Source organism: Crinia signifera, chromosome 2 (assembly GCF_055691185.1).
Source record: "Crinia signifera chromosome 2, ASM5569118v1, whole genome shotgun sequence".
Taxonomy (NCBI): Eukaryota; Metazoa; Chordata; class Amphibia; order Anura; family Myobatrachidae; genus Crinia; species Crinia signifera.
Genome location: NC_139218.1, coordinates 160,804,757 through 160,820,586, shown reverse-complemented (window position 1 = coordinate 160,820,586; position 15,830 = coordinate 160,804,757).

Genomic DNA, 15,830 nt, shown 5'->3' with positions numbered 1-15,830 from the left:
TGAATTCAGAATACTTTTCTCCATGAAAAGATGACGAGGGATACACGGAGAGGCACGGAGAACTTTACCTAGAAATTTATTCTCCATCTTCGCATTGAATACACTCATGGAGAGTGACGGCGAGAGACGGAGAATCTACATGTAAAATCCCATTGACAACACGCGGAGAGTGGCGGCGAGTAAAAGACGGAGAGCACGCAATAAATCACTGTTCTCCGACGGCGAAAATGTCACATTGAATAGGGTGGCTCGCCTTTGGAGAAAAAAAACCTCTCTCCACGGCGAAAAAAGCACAAATTCTCCACAAAACACGGAGAACTTTTGTCATTGAATACTGCCCTCTGACAGCAAATGATACACTGTATGCCATGTTTCCAAATTTTTATGCACAGTGGTTACAGCATGAAGCGAATGCATGTGAATATACAAAGGTGCATTGCATTAAACAAGTCCAATGAGCGTGAAAAAAATGGCCGGCCTGCCTGCTTTCATCCATCATTTGTTCTAAATTTATAATTAATCAATGAGCTGAGGTGGAGTCTTAGCCAGTGGTACCATCAGGGGTGTGTAATGCACTTTAGGGTAGACAGCCAATCAGCTGCCAGATTCAATCTGTCAATCAAACACAGCAGCCAATCAGAGAGCTGGCCATTGATCAGCAGGCCCTTTATGACATCACAGACAGACCCACGGAACTCTCTGTGCTTGTCTGCTGGCTGGCTGTCAGTTGGGTGGGTGGGCGGCAGAGGGGGAGGATGTACGTCTCGTTTCTCCTGAAAATTGCGGTTTTTCGGCGTTTCCGGAAAAAGTCGCGGTCCGACGCGCAAAAGTGGGGTATCGTAGAAATCGCCTTTTAAAGACGCACCTTTCTGGCCCCACAAAAATGGGCATTTCAAATTAGAAACAAGTCAAATGAACAAAATAGTGTGAATAAGTAAGTATTTCAGGGGTGAGTTAGCAGGTTATTGGGGTAGTAAGTCCTGATTTTTTTGGAGGTTGCATTGACCACTACGCCATTCAAAATAGTCAGGCTTTGGCATAAGCAGTTAGGCCCCGTAGGATGATTTTAGCTAAAATGTGCCCCAAACACTCAAACCGGCTTGTATCTTGCAATGGAAAATATGGGAAACATGACTTAGACAGCAAATGATACACTGTATGCCATGTTTCCAAATTTTTATGCACAGTGGTTACAGCATGAAGCGAATGCATGTGAATATACAAAGGTGCATTGCATTAAACAAGTCCAATGAGCGTGAAAAAAATGGCCGGCCTGCCTGCTTTCATCCATCATTTGTTCTAAATTTATAATTAATCAATGAGCTGAGGTGGAGTCTTAGCCAGTGGTACCATCAGGGGTGTGTAATGCACTTTAGGGTAGACAGCCAATCAGCTGCCAGATTCAATCTGTCAATCAAACACAGCAGCCAATCAGAGAGCTGGCCATTGATCAGCAGGCCCTTTATGACATCACAGACAGACCCACGGAACTCTCTGTGCTTGTCTGCTGGCTGGCTGTCAGTTGGGTGGGTGGGCGGCAGAGGGGGAGGATGTACGTCTCGTTTCTCCTGAAAATTGCGGTTTTTCGGCGTTTCCGGAAAAAGTCGCGGTCCGACGCGCAAAAGTGGGGTATCGTAGAAATCGCCTTTTAAAGACGCACCTTTCTGGCCCCACAAAAATGGGCATTTCAAATTAGAAACAAGTCAAATGAACAAAATAGTGTGAATAAGTAAGTATTTCAGGGGTGAGTTAGCAGGTTATTGGGGTAGTAAGTCCTGATTTTTTTGGAGGTTGCATTGACCACTACGCCATTCAAAATAGGCAGGCTTTGGCATAAGCAGTTAGGCCCCGTAGGATGATTTTAGCTAAAATGTGCCCCAAACACTCAAACCGGCTTGTATCTTGCAATGGAAAATATGGGAAACATGACTTAGACAGCAAATGATACACTGTATGCCATGGTTCCAAATTTTTATGCACAGTGGTTACAGCATGAAGCGAATGCATGTGAATATACAAAGGTGCATTGCATTAAACAAGTCCAATGAGCGTGAAAAAAATGGCCGGCCTGCCTGCTTTCATCCATCATTTGTTCTAAATTTATAATTAATCAATGAGCTGAGGTGGAGTCTTAGCCAGTGGTTTCATCAGGGGTGTGTAATGCACTTTAGGGTAGACAGCCAATCAGCTGCCAGATTCAATCTGTCAATCAAACACAGCAGCCAATCAGAGAGCTGGCCATTGATCAGCAGGCCCTTTATGACATCACAGACAGACCCACGGAACTCTCTGTGCTTGTCTGCTGGCTGGCTGTCAGTTGGGTGGGTGGGCGGCAGAGGGGGAGGATGTACGTCTCGTTTCTCCTGAAAATTGCGGTTTTTCAGCGTTTCCGGAAAAAGTTGCGGTCCGACGCGCAAAAGTGGGGTATCGTAGAAATCGCCTTTTAAAGACGCACCTTTCTGGCCCCACAAGAATGGGCATTTCAAATTAGAAACAAGTCAAATGAACAAAATAGTGTGAATAAGTAAGTATTTCAGGGGTGAGTTAGCAGGTTATTGGGGTAGTAAGTCCTGATTTTTTTGGAGGTTGCAGTGACCACTACGCCATTCAAAATAGGCAGGCTTTAGCATAAGCATTTAGGCCCCGTAGGATGATTTTAGCTAAAATGTGCCCCAAACACTCAAACCGGCTTGTATCTTGCAATGGAAAATATGGGAAACATGACTTAGACAGCAAATGAAACACTGTATGCCATGTTTCCAAATTTTTATGCACAGTGGTTACAGCATGAAGTGAATGCATGTGAATATACACAGGTGCATTGCATTAAACAAGTCCAATGAGCGTGAAAAAAATGGCCGGCCTGCCTGCTTTCATCCATCATTTGTTCTAAATTTATAATTAATCAATGAGCTGAGGTGGAGTCTTAGCCAGTGGTACCATCAGGGGTGTGTAATGCACTTTAGGGTAGACAGCCAATCAGCTGCCAGATTCAATCTGTCAATCAAACACAGCAGCCAATCAGAGAGCTGGCCATTGATCAGCAGGCCCTTTATGACATCACAGACAGACCCACGGAACTCTCTGTGCTTGTCTGCTGGCTGGCTGTCAGTTGGGTGGGTGGGCGGCAGAGGGGGAGGATGTACGTCTCGTTTCTCCTGAAAATTGAGGTTTTTCGGCGTTTCCAGAAAAATTCGCGGTCTGACGCGCAAAAGTGGGGTATCGTAGAAATCGCCTTTTAAAGACGCACCTTTCTGGCCCCACAAAAATGGGCATTTCAAATTAGAAACAAGTCAAATGAACAAAATAGTGTGAATAAGTAAGTATTTCAGGGGTGAGTTAGCAGGTTATTGGGGTAGTAAGTCCTGATTTTTTTGGAGGTTGCAGTGACCACTACGCCATTCAAAATAGGCAGGCTTTAGCATAAGCAGTTAGGCCCCGTAGGATGATTTTAGCTAAAATGTGCCCCAAACACTCACACCGGCTTGTATCTTGCATTGGAAAATATGGGAAACATGACTTAGACAGCAAATGATACACTGTATGCCATGTTTCCAAATTTTTATGCACAGTGGTTACAGCATGAAGTGAATGCATGTGAATATACACAGGTGCATTGCATTAAACAAGTCCAATGAGCGTGAAAAAAATGGCCGGCCTGCCTGCTTTCATCCATCATTTGTTCTAAATTTATAATTAATCAATGAGCTGAGGTGGAGTCTTAGCCAGTGGTACCATCAGGGGTGTGTAATGCACTTTAGGGTAGACAGCCAATCAGCTGCCAGATTCAATCTGTCAATCAAACACAGCAGCCAATCAGAGAGCTGGCCATTGATCAGCAGGCCCTTTATGACATCACAGACAGACCCACGGAACTCTCTGTGCTTGTCTGCTGGCTGGCTGTCAGTTGGGTGGGTGGGCGGCAGAGGGGGAGGATGTACGTCTCGTTTCTCCTGAAAATTGCGGTTTTTCAGCGTTTCCGGAAAAAGTCGCGGTCCGACGCGCAAAAGTGGGGTATCGTAGAAATCGCCTTTTAAAGACGCACCTTTCTGGCCCCACAAAAATGGGCATTTCAAATTAGAAACAAGTCAAATGAACAAAATAGTGTGAATAAGTAAGTATTTCAGGGGTGAGTTAGCAGGTTATTGGGGTAGTAAGTCCTGATTTTTTTGGAGGTTGCAGTGACCACTACGCCATTCAAAATAGGCAGGCTTTAGCATAAGCATTTAGGCCCCGTATCATGATTTTAGCTAAAATGTGCCCCAAACACTCAAACCGGCTTGTATCTTGCAATGGAAAATATGGGAAACATGACTTAGACAGCAAATGATACACTGTATGCCATGTTTCCAAATTTTTATGCACAGTGGTTACAGCATGAAGTGAATGCATGTGAATATACACAGGTGCATTGCATTAAACAAGTCCAATGAGCGTGAAAAAAATGGCCGGCCTGCCTGCTTTCATCCATCATTTGTTCTAAATTTATAATTAATCAATGAGCTGAGGTGGAGTCTTAGCCAGTGGTACCATCAGGGGTGTGTAATGCACTTTAGGGTAGACAGCCAATCAGCTGCCAGATTCAATCTGTCAATCAAACACAGCAGCCAATCAGAGAGCTGGCCATTGATCAGCAGGCCCTTTATGACATCACAGACAGACCCACGGAACTCTCTGTGCTTGTCTGCTGGCTGGCTGTCAGTTGGGTGGGTGGGCGGCAGAGGGGGAGGATGTATGTCTCGTTTCTCCTGAAAATTGCGGTTTTTCAGCGTTTCCGGAAAAAGTCGCGGTCCGACGCGCAAAAGTGGGGTATCGTAGAAATCGCCTTTTAAAGACGCACCTTTCTGGCCCCACAAAAATGGGCATTTCAAATTAGAAACAAGTCAAATGAACAAAATAGTGTGAATAAGTAAGTATTTCAGGGGTGAGTTAGCAGGTTATTGGGGTAGTAAGTCCTGATTTTTTTGGAGGTTGCAGTGACCACTACGCCATTCAAAATAGGCAGGCTTTGGCATAAGCAGTTAGGCCCCGTAGGATGATTTTTGCTAAAATGTGCCCCAAACACTCAAACCGGCTTGTATCTTGCAATGGAAAATATGGGAAACATGACTTAGACAGCAAATGATACACTGTATGCCATGTTTCCAAATTTTTATGCACAGTGGTTACAGCATGAAGCGAATGCATGTGAATATACAAAGGTGCATTGCATTAAACAAGTCCAATGAGCGTGAAAAAAATGGCCGGCCTGCCTGCTTTCATCCATCATTTGTTCTAAATTTATAATTAATCAATGAGCTGAGGTGGAGTCTTAGCCAGTGGTACCATCAGGGGTGTGTAATGCACTTTAGGGTAGACAGCCAATCAGCTGCCAGATTCAATCTGTCAATCAAACACAGCAGCCAATCAGAGAGCTGGCCATTGATCAGCAGGCCCTTTATGACATCACAGACAGACCCACGGAACTCTCTGTGCTTGTCTGCTGGCTGGCTGTCAGTTGGGTGGGTGGGCGGCAGAGGGGGAGGATGTACGTCTCGTTTCTCCTGAAAATTGCGGTTTTTCGGCGTTTCCGGATAAAAAGTCGCGGTCCGACGCGCAAAAGTGGGGCACATACAAGGTTTTTTAGGCTTTATACTTATAGTATTCAGGCTTGTGAACAGTGGTGGGGTATATCAGGCTGTAGATACCGCGATGTTCTCCGACCGATGTTTCAATCGATTAGACGGTCATATCCGAGAATTGATCGTTGGTGGTGTCTAGTGGTAGCCACATGTGTTCCCCCTCGTTCCTCTACGCGTTTCTCCGCCTCACAGTACTTATCAGCGGCTTCCTCAGGAGTGGAAGCCGCTGATAAGTACTGTGAGGCGGAGAAACGCGTAGAGGAACGAGGGGGAACACATGTGGCTACCACTAGACACCACCAACGATCAATTCTCGGATATGACCGTCTAATCGATTGAAACATCGGTCGGAGAACATCGCGGTATCTACAGCCTGATATACCCCACCACTGTTCACAAGCCTGAATACTATAAGTATAAAGCCTAAAAAACCTTGTATGTGCACAACAAGTGTTGGGACTGTTACTAATATTTCCGCTACAATTACCACTAATACCATCCATGCATGCTATTAACTACTAATCAGTCCTGAGGGATGATAATTGGACTAACTATTTATATGTTGTAAGTCATGTTTGTCTAATGTTGGCCACATTATTGTTATATTTTATATTATATTTTAAATAAATTTTCTATATTCAGTACAGCGCTGCTCCATATTTTCTTTTTTCTTGTCTATTCAAATATTAAAGGGGTTTAGGTAATCCCCCTTTTTGGTGCAGCTGCAGTACAGAATAAATTTAATCAGCGCTCAATATCATTTTGGTTTGCAAGTTTTATCGTAGAAATCGCCTTTTAAAGACGCACCTTTCTGGCCCCACAAAAATGGGCATTTCAAATTAGAAACAAGTCAAATGAACAAAATAGTGTGAATAAGTAAGTATTTCAGGGGTGAGTTAGCAGGTTATTGGGGTAGTAAGTCCTGATTTTTTTGGAGGTTGCAGTGACCACTACGCCATTCAAAATAGGCAGGCTTTAGCATAAGCAGTTAGGCCCCGTAGGATGATTTTAGCTAAAATGTGCCCCAAACACTCAAACCGGCTTGTATCTTGCAATGGAAAATATGGGAAACATGACTTAGACAGCAAATGATACACTGTATGCCATGTTTCCAAATTTTTATGCACAGTGGTTACAGCATGAAGCGAATGCATGTGAATAAACAAAGGTGCATTGCATTAAACAAGTCCAATGAGCTTGAAAAAAATGGCCGGCCTGCCTGCTTTCATCCATCATTTGTTCTAAATTTATAATTAATCAATGAGCTGAGGTGGAGTCTTAGCCAGTGGTACCATCAGGGGTGTGTAATGCACTTTAGGGTAGACAGCCAATCAGCTGCCAGATTCAATCTGTCAATCAAACACAGCAGCCAATCAGAGAGCTGGCCATTGATCAGCAGGCCCTTTATGACATCACAGACAGACCCACGGAACTCTCTGTGCTTGTCTGCTGGCTGGCTGTCAGTTGGGTGGGTGGGCGGCAGAGGGGGAGGATGTACGTCTCGTTTCTCCTGAAAATTGCGGTTTTTCGGCGTTTCCGGAAAAAGTCGCGGTCCGACGCGCAAAAGTGGGGTATCGTAGAAATCGCCTTTTAAAGACACACCTTTCTGGCCCCACAAAAATGGGCATTTCAAATTAGAAACAAGTCAAATGAACAAAATAGTGTGAATAAGTAAGTATTTCAGGGGTGAGTTAGCAGGTTATTGGGGTAGTAAGTCCTGATTTTTTTGGAGGTTGCATTGACCACTACGCCATTCAAAATAGGCAGGCTTTGGCATAAGCAGTTAGGCCCCGTAGGATGATTTTAGCTAAAATGTGCCCCAAACACTCAAACCGGCTTGTATCTTGCAATGGAAAATATGGGAAACATGACTTAGACAGCAAATGATACACTGTATGCCATGTTTCCAAATTTTTATGCACAGTGGTTACAGCATGAAGCGAATGCATGTGAATATACAAAGGTGCATTGCATTAAACAAGTCCAATGAGCGTGAAAAAAATGGCCGGCCTGCCTGCTTTCATCCATCATTTGTTCTAAATTTATAATTAATCAATGAGCTGAGGTGGAGTCTTAGCCAGTGGTACCATCAGGGGTGTGTAATGCACTTTAGGGTAGACAGCCAATCAGCTGCCAGATTCAATCTGTCAATCAAACACAGCAGCCAATCAGAGAGCTGGCCATTGATCAGCAGGCCCTTTATGACATCACAGACAGACCCACGGAACTCTCTGTGCTTGTCTGCTGGCTGGCTGTCAGTTGGGTGGGTGGGCGGCAGAGGGGGAGGATGTACGTCTCGTTTCTCCTGAAAATTGCGGTTTTTCGGCGTTTCCGGAAAAAGTCGCGGTCCGACGCGCAAAAGTGGGGTATCGTAGAAATCGCCTTTTAAAGACGCACCTTTCTGGCCCCACAAAAATGGGCATTTCAAATTAGAAACAAGTCAAATGAACAAAATAGTGTGAATAAGTAAGTATTTCAGGGGTGAGTTAGCAGGTTATTGGGGTAGTAAGTCCTGATTTTTTTGGAGGTTGCATTGACCACTACGCCATTCAAAATAGGCAGGCTTTGGCATAAGCAGTTAGGCCCCGTAGGATGATTTTAGCTAAAATGTGCCCCAAACACTCAAACCGGCTTGTATCTTGCAATGGAAAATATGGGAAACATGACTTAGACAGCAAATGATACACTGTATGCCATGGTTCCAAATTTTTATGCACAGTGGTTACAGCATGAAGCGAATGCATGTGAATATACAAAGGTGCATTGCATTAAACAAGTCCAATGAGCGTGAAAAAAATGGCCGGCCTGCCTGCTTTCATCCATCATTTGTTCTAAATTTATAATTAATCAATGAGCTGAGGTGGAGTCTTAGCCAGTGGTACCATCAGGGGTGTGTAATGCACTTTAGGGTAGACAGCCAATCAGCTGCCAGATTCAATCTGTCAATCAAACACAGCAGCCAATCAGAGAGCTGGCCATTGATCAGCAGGCCCTTTATGACATCACAGACAGACCCACGGAACTCTCTGTGCTTGTCTGCTGGCTGGCTGTCAGTTGGGTGGGTGGGCGGCAGAGGGGGAGGATGTACGTCTCGTTTCTCCTGAAAATTGCGGTTTTTCAGCGTTTCCGGAAAAAGTTGCGGTCCGACGTGCAAAAGTGGGGTATCGTAGAAATCGCCTTTTAAAGACGCACCTTTCTGGCCCCACAAAAATGGGCATTTCAAATTAGAAACAAGTCAAATGAACAAAATAGTGTGAATAAGTAAGTATTTCGGGGTGAGTTAGCAGGTTATTGGGGTAGTAAGTCCTGATTTTTTTGGAGGTTGCAGTGACCACTACGCCATTCAAAATAGGCAGGCTTTAGCATAAGCATTTAGGCCCCGTAGGATGATTTTAGCTAAAATGTGCCCCAAACACTCAAACCGGCTTGTATCTTGCAATGGAAAATATGGGAAACATGACTTAGACAGCAAATGAAACACTGTATGCCATGTTTCCAAATTTTTATGCACAGTGGTTACAGCATGAAGTGAATGCATGTGAATATACACAGGTGCATTGCATTAAACAAGTCCAATGAGCGTGAAAAAAATGGCCGGCCTGCCTGCTTTCATCCATCATTTGTTCTAAATTTATAATTAATCAATGAGCTGAGGTGGAGTCTTAGCCAGTGGTACCATCAGGGGTGTGTAATGCACTTTAGGGTAGACAGCCAATCAGCTGCCAGATTCAATCTGTCAATCAAACACAGCAGCCAATCAGAGAGCTGGCCATTGATCAGCAGGCCCTTTATGACATCACAGACAGACCCACGGAACTCTCTGTGCTTGTCTGCTGGCTGGCTGTCAGTTGGGTGGGTGGGCGGCAGAGGGGGAGGATGTACGTCTCGTTTCTCCTGAAAATTGCGGTTTTTCGGCGTTTTCGGAAAAAGTCGCGGTCCGACGCGCAAAAGTGGGGTATCGTAGAAATCGCCTTTTAAAGACGCACCTTTCTGGCCCCACAAAAATGGGCATTTCAAATTAGAAACAAGTCAAATGAACAAAATAGTGTGAATAAGTAAGTATTTCAGGGGTGAGTTAGCAGGTTATTGGGGCAGTAAGTCCTGATTTTTTTGGAGGTTGCAGTGACCACTACGCCATTCAAAATAGGCAGGCTTTAGCATAAGCAGTTAGGCCCCGTAGGATGATTTTAGCTAAAATGTGCCCCAAACACTCAAACCGGCTTGTATCTTGCAATGGAAAATATGGGAAACATGACTTAGACAGCAAATGATACACTGTATGCCATGTTTCCAAATTTTTATGCACAGTGGTTACAGCATGAAGCGATTGCATGTGAATATACAAAGGTGCATTGCATTAAACAAGTCCAATGAGCGTGAAAAAAATGGCCGGCCTGCCTGCTTTCATCCATCATTTGTTCTAAATTTATAATTAATCAATGAGCTGAGGTGGAGTCTTAGCCAGTGGTACCATCAGGGGTGTGTAATGCACTTTAGGGTAGACAGCCAATCAGCTGCCAGATTCAATCTGTCAATCAAACACAGCAGCCAATCAGAGAGCTGGCCATTGATCAGCAGGCCCCTTATGACATCACAGACAGACCCACGGAACTCTCTGTGCTTGTCTGCTGGCTGGCTGTCAGTTGGGTGGGTGGGCGGCAGAGGAGGAGGATGTACGTCTCGTTTCTCCTGAAAATTGCGGTTTTTCGGCGTTTCCGGAAAAAGTCGCGGTCCGATGCGCAAAAGTGGGGTATCGTAGAAATCGCCTTTTAAAGACGCACCTTTCTGGCCCCACAAAAATGGGCATTTCAAATTAGAAACAAGTCAAATGAACAAAATAGTGTGAATAAGTAAGTATTTCAGGGGTGAGTTAGCAGGTTATTGGGGTAGTAAGTCCTGATTTTTTTGGAGGTTGCAGTGACCACTACGCCATTCAAAATAGGCAGGCTTTAGCATAAGCAGTTAGGCCCCGTAGGATGATTTTAGCTAAAATGTGCCCCAAACACTCAAACCGGCTTGTATCTTGCAATGGAAAATATGGGAAACATGACTTAGACAGCAAATGATACACTGTATGCCATGTTTCCAAATTTTTATGCACAGTGGTTACAGCATGAAGCGAATGCATGTGAATATACAAAGGTGCATTGCATTAAACAAGTCCAATGAGCGTGAAAAAAATGGCCGGCCTGCCTGCTTTCATCCATCATTTGTTCTAAATTTATAATTAATCAATGAGCTGAGGTGGAGTCTTAGCCAGTGGTACCATCAGGGGTGTGTAATGCACTTTAGGGTAGACAGCCAATCAGCTGCCAGATTCAATCTGTCAATCAAACACAGCAGCCAATCAGAGAGCTGGCCATTGATCAGCAGGCCCTTTATGACATCACAGACAGACCCACGGAACTCTCTGTGCTTGTCTGCTGGCTGGCTGTCAGTTGGGTGGGTGGGCGGCAGAGGGGGAGGATGTACGTCTCGTTTCTCCTGAAAATTGCGGTTTTTCGGCGTTTCCGGAAAAAGTCGCGGTCCGACGTGCAAAAGTGGGGTATCGTAGAAATCGCCTTTTAAAGACGCACCTTTCTGGCCCCACAAAAATGGGCATTTCAAATTAGAAACAAGTCAAATGAACAAAATAGTGTGAATAAGTAAGTATTTCAGGGGTGAGTTAGCAGGTTATTGGGGTAGTAAGTCCTGATTTTTTTGGAGGTTGCAGTGACCACTACGCCATTCAAAATAGGCAGGCTTTAGCATAAGCAGTTAGGCCCCGTAGGATGATTTTAGCTAAAATGTGCCCCAAACACTCAAACCGGCTTGTATCTTGCAATGGAAAATATGGGAAACATGACTTAGACAGCAAATGATACACTGTATGCCATGTTTCCAAATTTTTATGCACAGTGGTTACAGCATGAAGCGAATGCATGTGAAGATACAAAGGTGCATTGCATTAAACAAGTCCAATGAGCGTGAAAAAAATGGCCGGCCTGCCTGCTTTCATCCATCATTTGTTCTAAATTTATAATTAATCAATGAGCTGAGGTGGAGTCTTAGCCAGTGGTACCATCAGGGGTGTGTAATGCACTTTAGGGTAGACAGCCAATCAGCTGCCAGATTCAATCTGTCAATCAAACACAGCAGCCAATCAGAGAGCTGGCCATTGATCAGCAGGCCCTTTATGACATCACAGACAGACCCACGGAACTCTCTGTGCTTGTCTGCTGGCTGGCTGTCAGTTGGGTGGGTGGGCGGCAAAGGGGGAGGATGTACGTCTCGTTTCTCCTGAAAATTGCGGTTTTTCGGCGTTTCCGGAAAAAGTCGCGGTCCGACGCGCAAAAGTGGGGTATCGTAGAAATCGCCTTTTAAAGACGCACCTTTCTGGCCCCACAAAAATGGGCATTTCAAATTAGAAACAAGTCAAATGAACAAAATAGTGTGAATAAGTAAGTATTTCAGGGGTGAGTTAGCAGGTTATTGGGGTAGTAAGTCCTGATTTTTTTGGAGGTTGCAGTGACCACTACGCCATTCAAAATAGGCAGGCTTTAGCATAAGCAGTTAGGCCCCGTAGGATGATTTTAGCTAAAATGTGCCCCAAACACTCAAACCGGCTTGTATCTTGCAATGGAAAATATGGGAAACATGACTTAGACAGCAAATGATACACTGTATGCCATGTTTCCAAATTTTTATGCACAGTGGTTACAGCATGAAGCGAATGCATGTGAATATACAAAGGTGCATTGCATTAAACAAGTCCAATGAGCGTGAAAAAAATGGCCGGCCTGCCTGCTTTCATCCATCATTTGTTCTAAATTTATAATTAATCAATGAGCTGAGGTGGAGTCTTAGCCAGTGGTACCATCAGGGGTGTGTAATGCACTTTAGGGTAGACAGCCAATCAGCTGCCAGATTCAATCTGTCAATCAAACACAGCAGCCAATCAGAGAGCTGGCCATTGATCAGCAGGCCCTTTATGACATCACAGACAGACCCACGGAACTCTCTGTGCTTGTCTGCTGGCTGGCTGTCAGTTGGGTGGGTGGGCGGCAGAGGGGGAGGATGTACGTCTCGTTTCTCCTGAAAATTGCGGTTTTTCAGCGTTTCCGGAAAAAGTCGCGGTCCGACGCGCAAAAGTGGGGTATCGTAGAAATCGCCTTTTAAAGACGCACCTTTCTGGCCCCACAAAAATGGGCATTTCAAATTAGAAACAAGTCAAATGAACAAAATAGTGTGAATAAGTAAGTATTTCAGGGGTGAGTTAGCAGGTTATTGGGGTAGTAAGTCCTGATTTTTTTGGAGGTTGCAGTGACCACTACGCCATTCAAAATAGGCAGGCTTTAGCATAAGCAGTTAGGCCCCGTAGGATGATTTTAGCTAAAATGTGCCCCAAACACTCAAACCGGCTTGTATCTTGCAATGGAAAATATGGGAAACATGACTTAGACAGCAAATGATACACTGTATGCCATGTTTCCAAATTTTTATGCACAGTGGTTACAGCATGAAGCGAATGCATGTGAATATACAAAGGTGCATTGCATTAAACAAGTCCAATGAGCGTGAAAAAAATGGCCGGCCTGCCTGCTTTCATCCATCATTTGTTCTAAATTTATAATTAATCAATGAGCTGAGGTGGAGTCTTAGCCAGTGGTACCATCAGGGGTGTGTAATGCACTTTAGGGTAGACAGCCAATCAGCTGCCAGATTCAATCTGTCAATCAAACACAGCAGCCAATCAGAGAGCTGGCCATTGATCAGCAGGCCCTTTATGACATCACAGACAGACCCACGGAACTCTCTGTGCTTGTCTGCTGGCTGGCTGTCAGTTGGGTGGGTGGGCGGCAGAGGGGGAGGATGTACGTCTCGTTTCTCCTGAAAATTGCGGTTTTTCGGCGTTTCTGGAAAAAGTCGCGGTCCGACGCGCAAAAGTGGGGTATCGTAGAAATCGCCTTTTAAAGACGCACCTTTCTGGCCCCACAAAAATGGGCATTTCAAATTAGAAACAAGTCAAATGAACAAAATAGTGTGAATAAGTAAGTATTTCAGGGGGGAGTTAGCAGGTTATTGGGGTAGTAAGTCCTGATTTTTTTGGAGGTTGCATTGACCACTACGCCATTCAAAATAGGCAGGCTTTGGCATAAGCAGTTAGGCCCCGTAGGATGATTTTAGCTAAAATGTGCCCCAAACACTCAAACCGGCTTGTATCTTGCAATGGAAAATATGGGAAACATGACTTAGACAGCAAATGATACACTGTATGCCATGTTTCCAAATTTTTATGCACAGTGGTTACAGCATGAAGCGAATGCATGTGAATATACAAAGGTGCATTGCATTAAACAAGTCCAATGAGCGTGAAAAAAATGGCCGGCCTGCCTGCTTTCATCCATCATTTGTTCTAAATTTATAATTAATCAATGAGCTGAGGTGGAGTCTTAGCCAGTGGTACCATCAGGGGTGTGTAATGCACTTTAGGGTAGACAGCCAATCAGCTGCCAGATTCAATCTGTCAATCAAACACAGCAGCCAATCAGAGAGCTGGCCATTGATCAGCAGGCCCTTTATGACATCACAGACAGACCCACGGAACTCTCTGTGCTTGTCTGCTGGCTGGCTGTCAGTTGGGTGGGTGGGCGGCAGAGGGGGAGGATGTACGTCTCGTTTCTCCTGAAAATTGCGGTTTTTCGGCGTTTCCGGAAAAAGTTGCGGTCCGACGCGCAAAAGTGGGGTATCGTAGAAATCGCCTTTTAAAGACGCACCTTTCTGGCCCCACAAAAATGGGCATTTCAAATTAGAAACAAGTCAAATGAACAAAATAGTGTGAATAAGTAAGTATTTCAGGGGTGAGTTAGCAGGTTATTGGGGTAGTAAGTCCTGATTTTTTTGGAGGTTGCATTGACCACTACGCCATTCAAAATAGGCAGGCTTTGGCATAAGCAGTTAGGCCCCGTAGGATGATTTTAGCTAAAATGTGCCCCAAACACTCAAACCGGCTTGTATCTTGCAATGGAAAATATGGGAAACATGACTTAGACAGCAAATGATACACTGTATGCCATGGTTCCAAATTTTTATGCACAGTGGTTACAGCATGAAGCGAATGCATGTGAATATACAAAGGTGCATTGCATTAAACAAGTCCAATGAGCGTGAAAAAAATGGCCGGCCTGCCTGCTTTCATCCATCATTTGTTCTAAATTTATAATTAATCAATGAGCTGAGGTGGAGTCTTAGCCAGTGGTACCATCAGGGGTGTGTAATGCACTTTAGGGTAGACAGCCAATCAGCTGCCAGATTCAATCTGTCAATCAAACACAGCAGCCAATCAGAGAGCTGGCCATTGATCAGCAGGCCCTTTATGACATCACAGACAGACCCACGGAACTCTCTGTGCTTGTCTGCTGGCTGGCTGTCAGTTGGGTGGGTGGGCGGCAGAGGGGGAGGATGTACGTCTCGTTTCTCCTGAAAATTGCGGTTTTTCGGCGTTTCCGGAAAAATTCGCGGTCCGACGCGCAAAAGTGGGGTATCGTAGAAATCGCCTTTTAAAGACGCACCTTTCTGGCCCCACAAAAATGGGCATTTCAAATTAGAAACAAGTCAAATGAACAAAATAGTGTGAATAAGTAAGTATTTCAGGGGTGAGTTAGCAGGTTATTGGGGTAGTAAGTCCTGATTTTTTTGGAGGTTGCATTGACCACTACGCCATTCAAAATAGGCAGGCTTTGGCATAAGCAGTTAGGCCCCGTAGGATGATTTTAGCTAAAATGTGCCCCAAACACTCAAACCGGCTTGTATCTTGCAATGGAAAATATGGGAAACATGACTTAGACAGCAAATGATACACTGTATGCCATGGTTCCAAATTTTTATGCACAGTGGTTACAGCATGAAGCGAATGCATGTGAATATACAAAGGTGCATTGCATTAAACAAGTCCAATGAGCGTGAAAAAAATGGCCGGCCTGCCTGCTTTCATCCATCATTTGTTCTAAATTTATAATTAATCAATGAGCTGAGGTGGAGTCTTAGCCAGTGGTACCATCAGGGGTGTGTAATGCACTTTAGGGTAGACAGCCAATCAGCTGCCAGATTCAATCTGTCAATCAAACACAGCAGCCAATCAGAGAGCTGGCCATTGATCAGCAGGCCCTTTATGACATCACAGACAGACCCACGGAACTCTCTGTGCTTGTCTGCTGGCTGGCTGTCAGT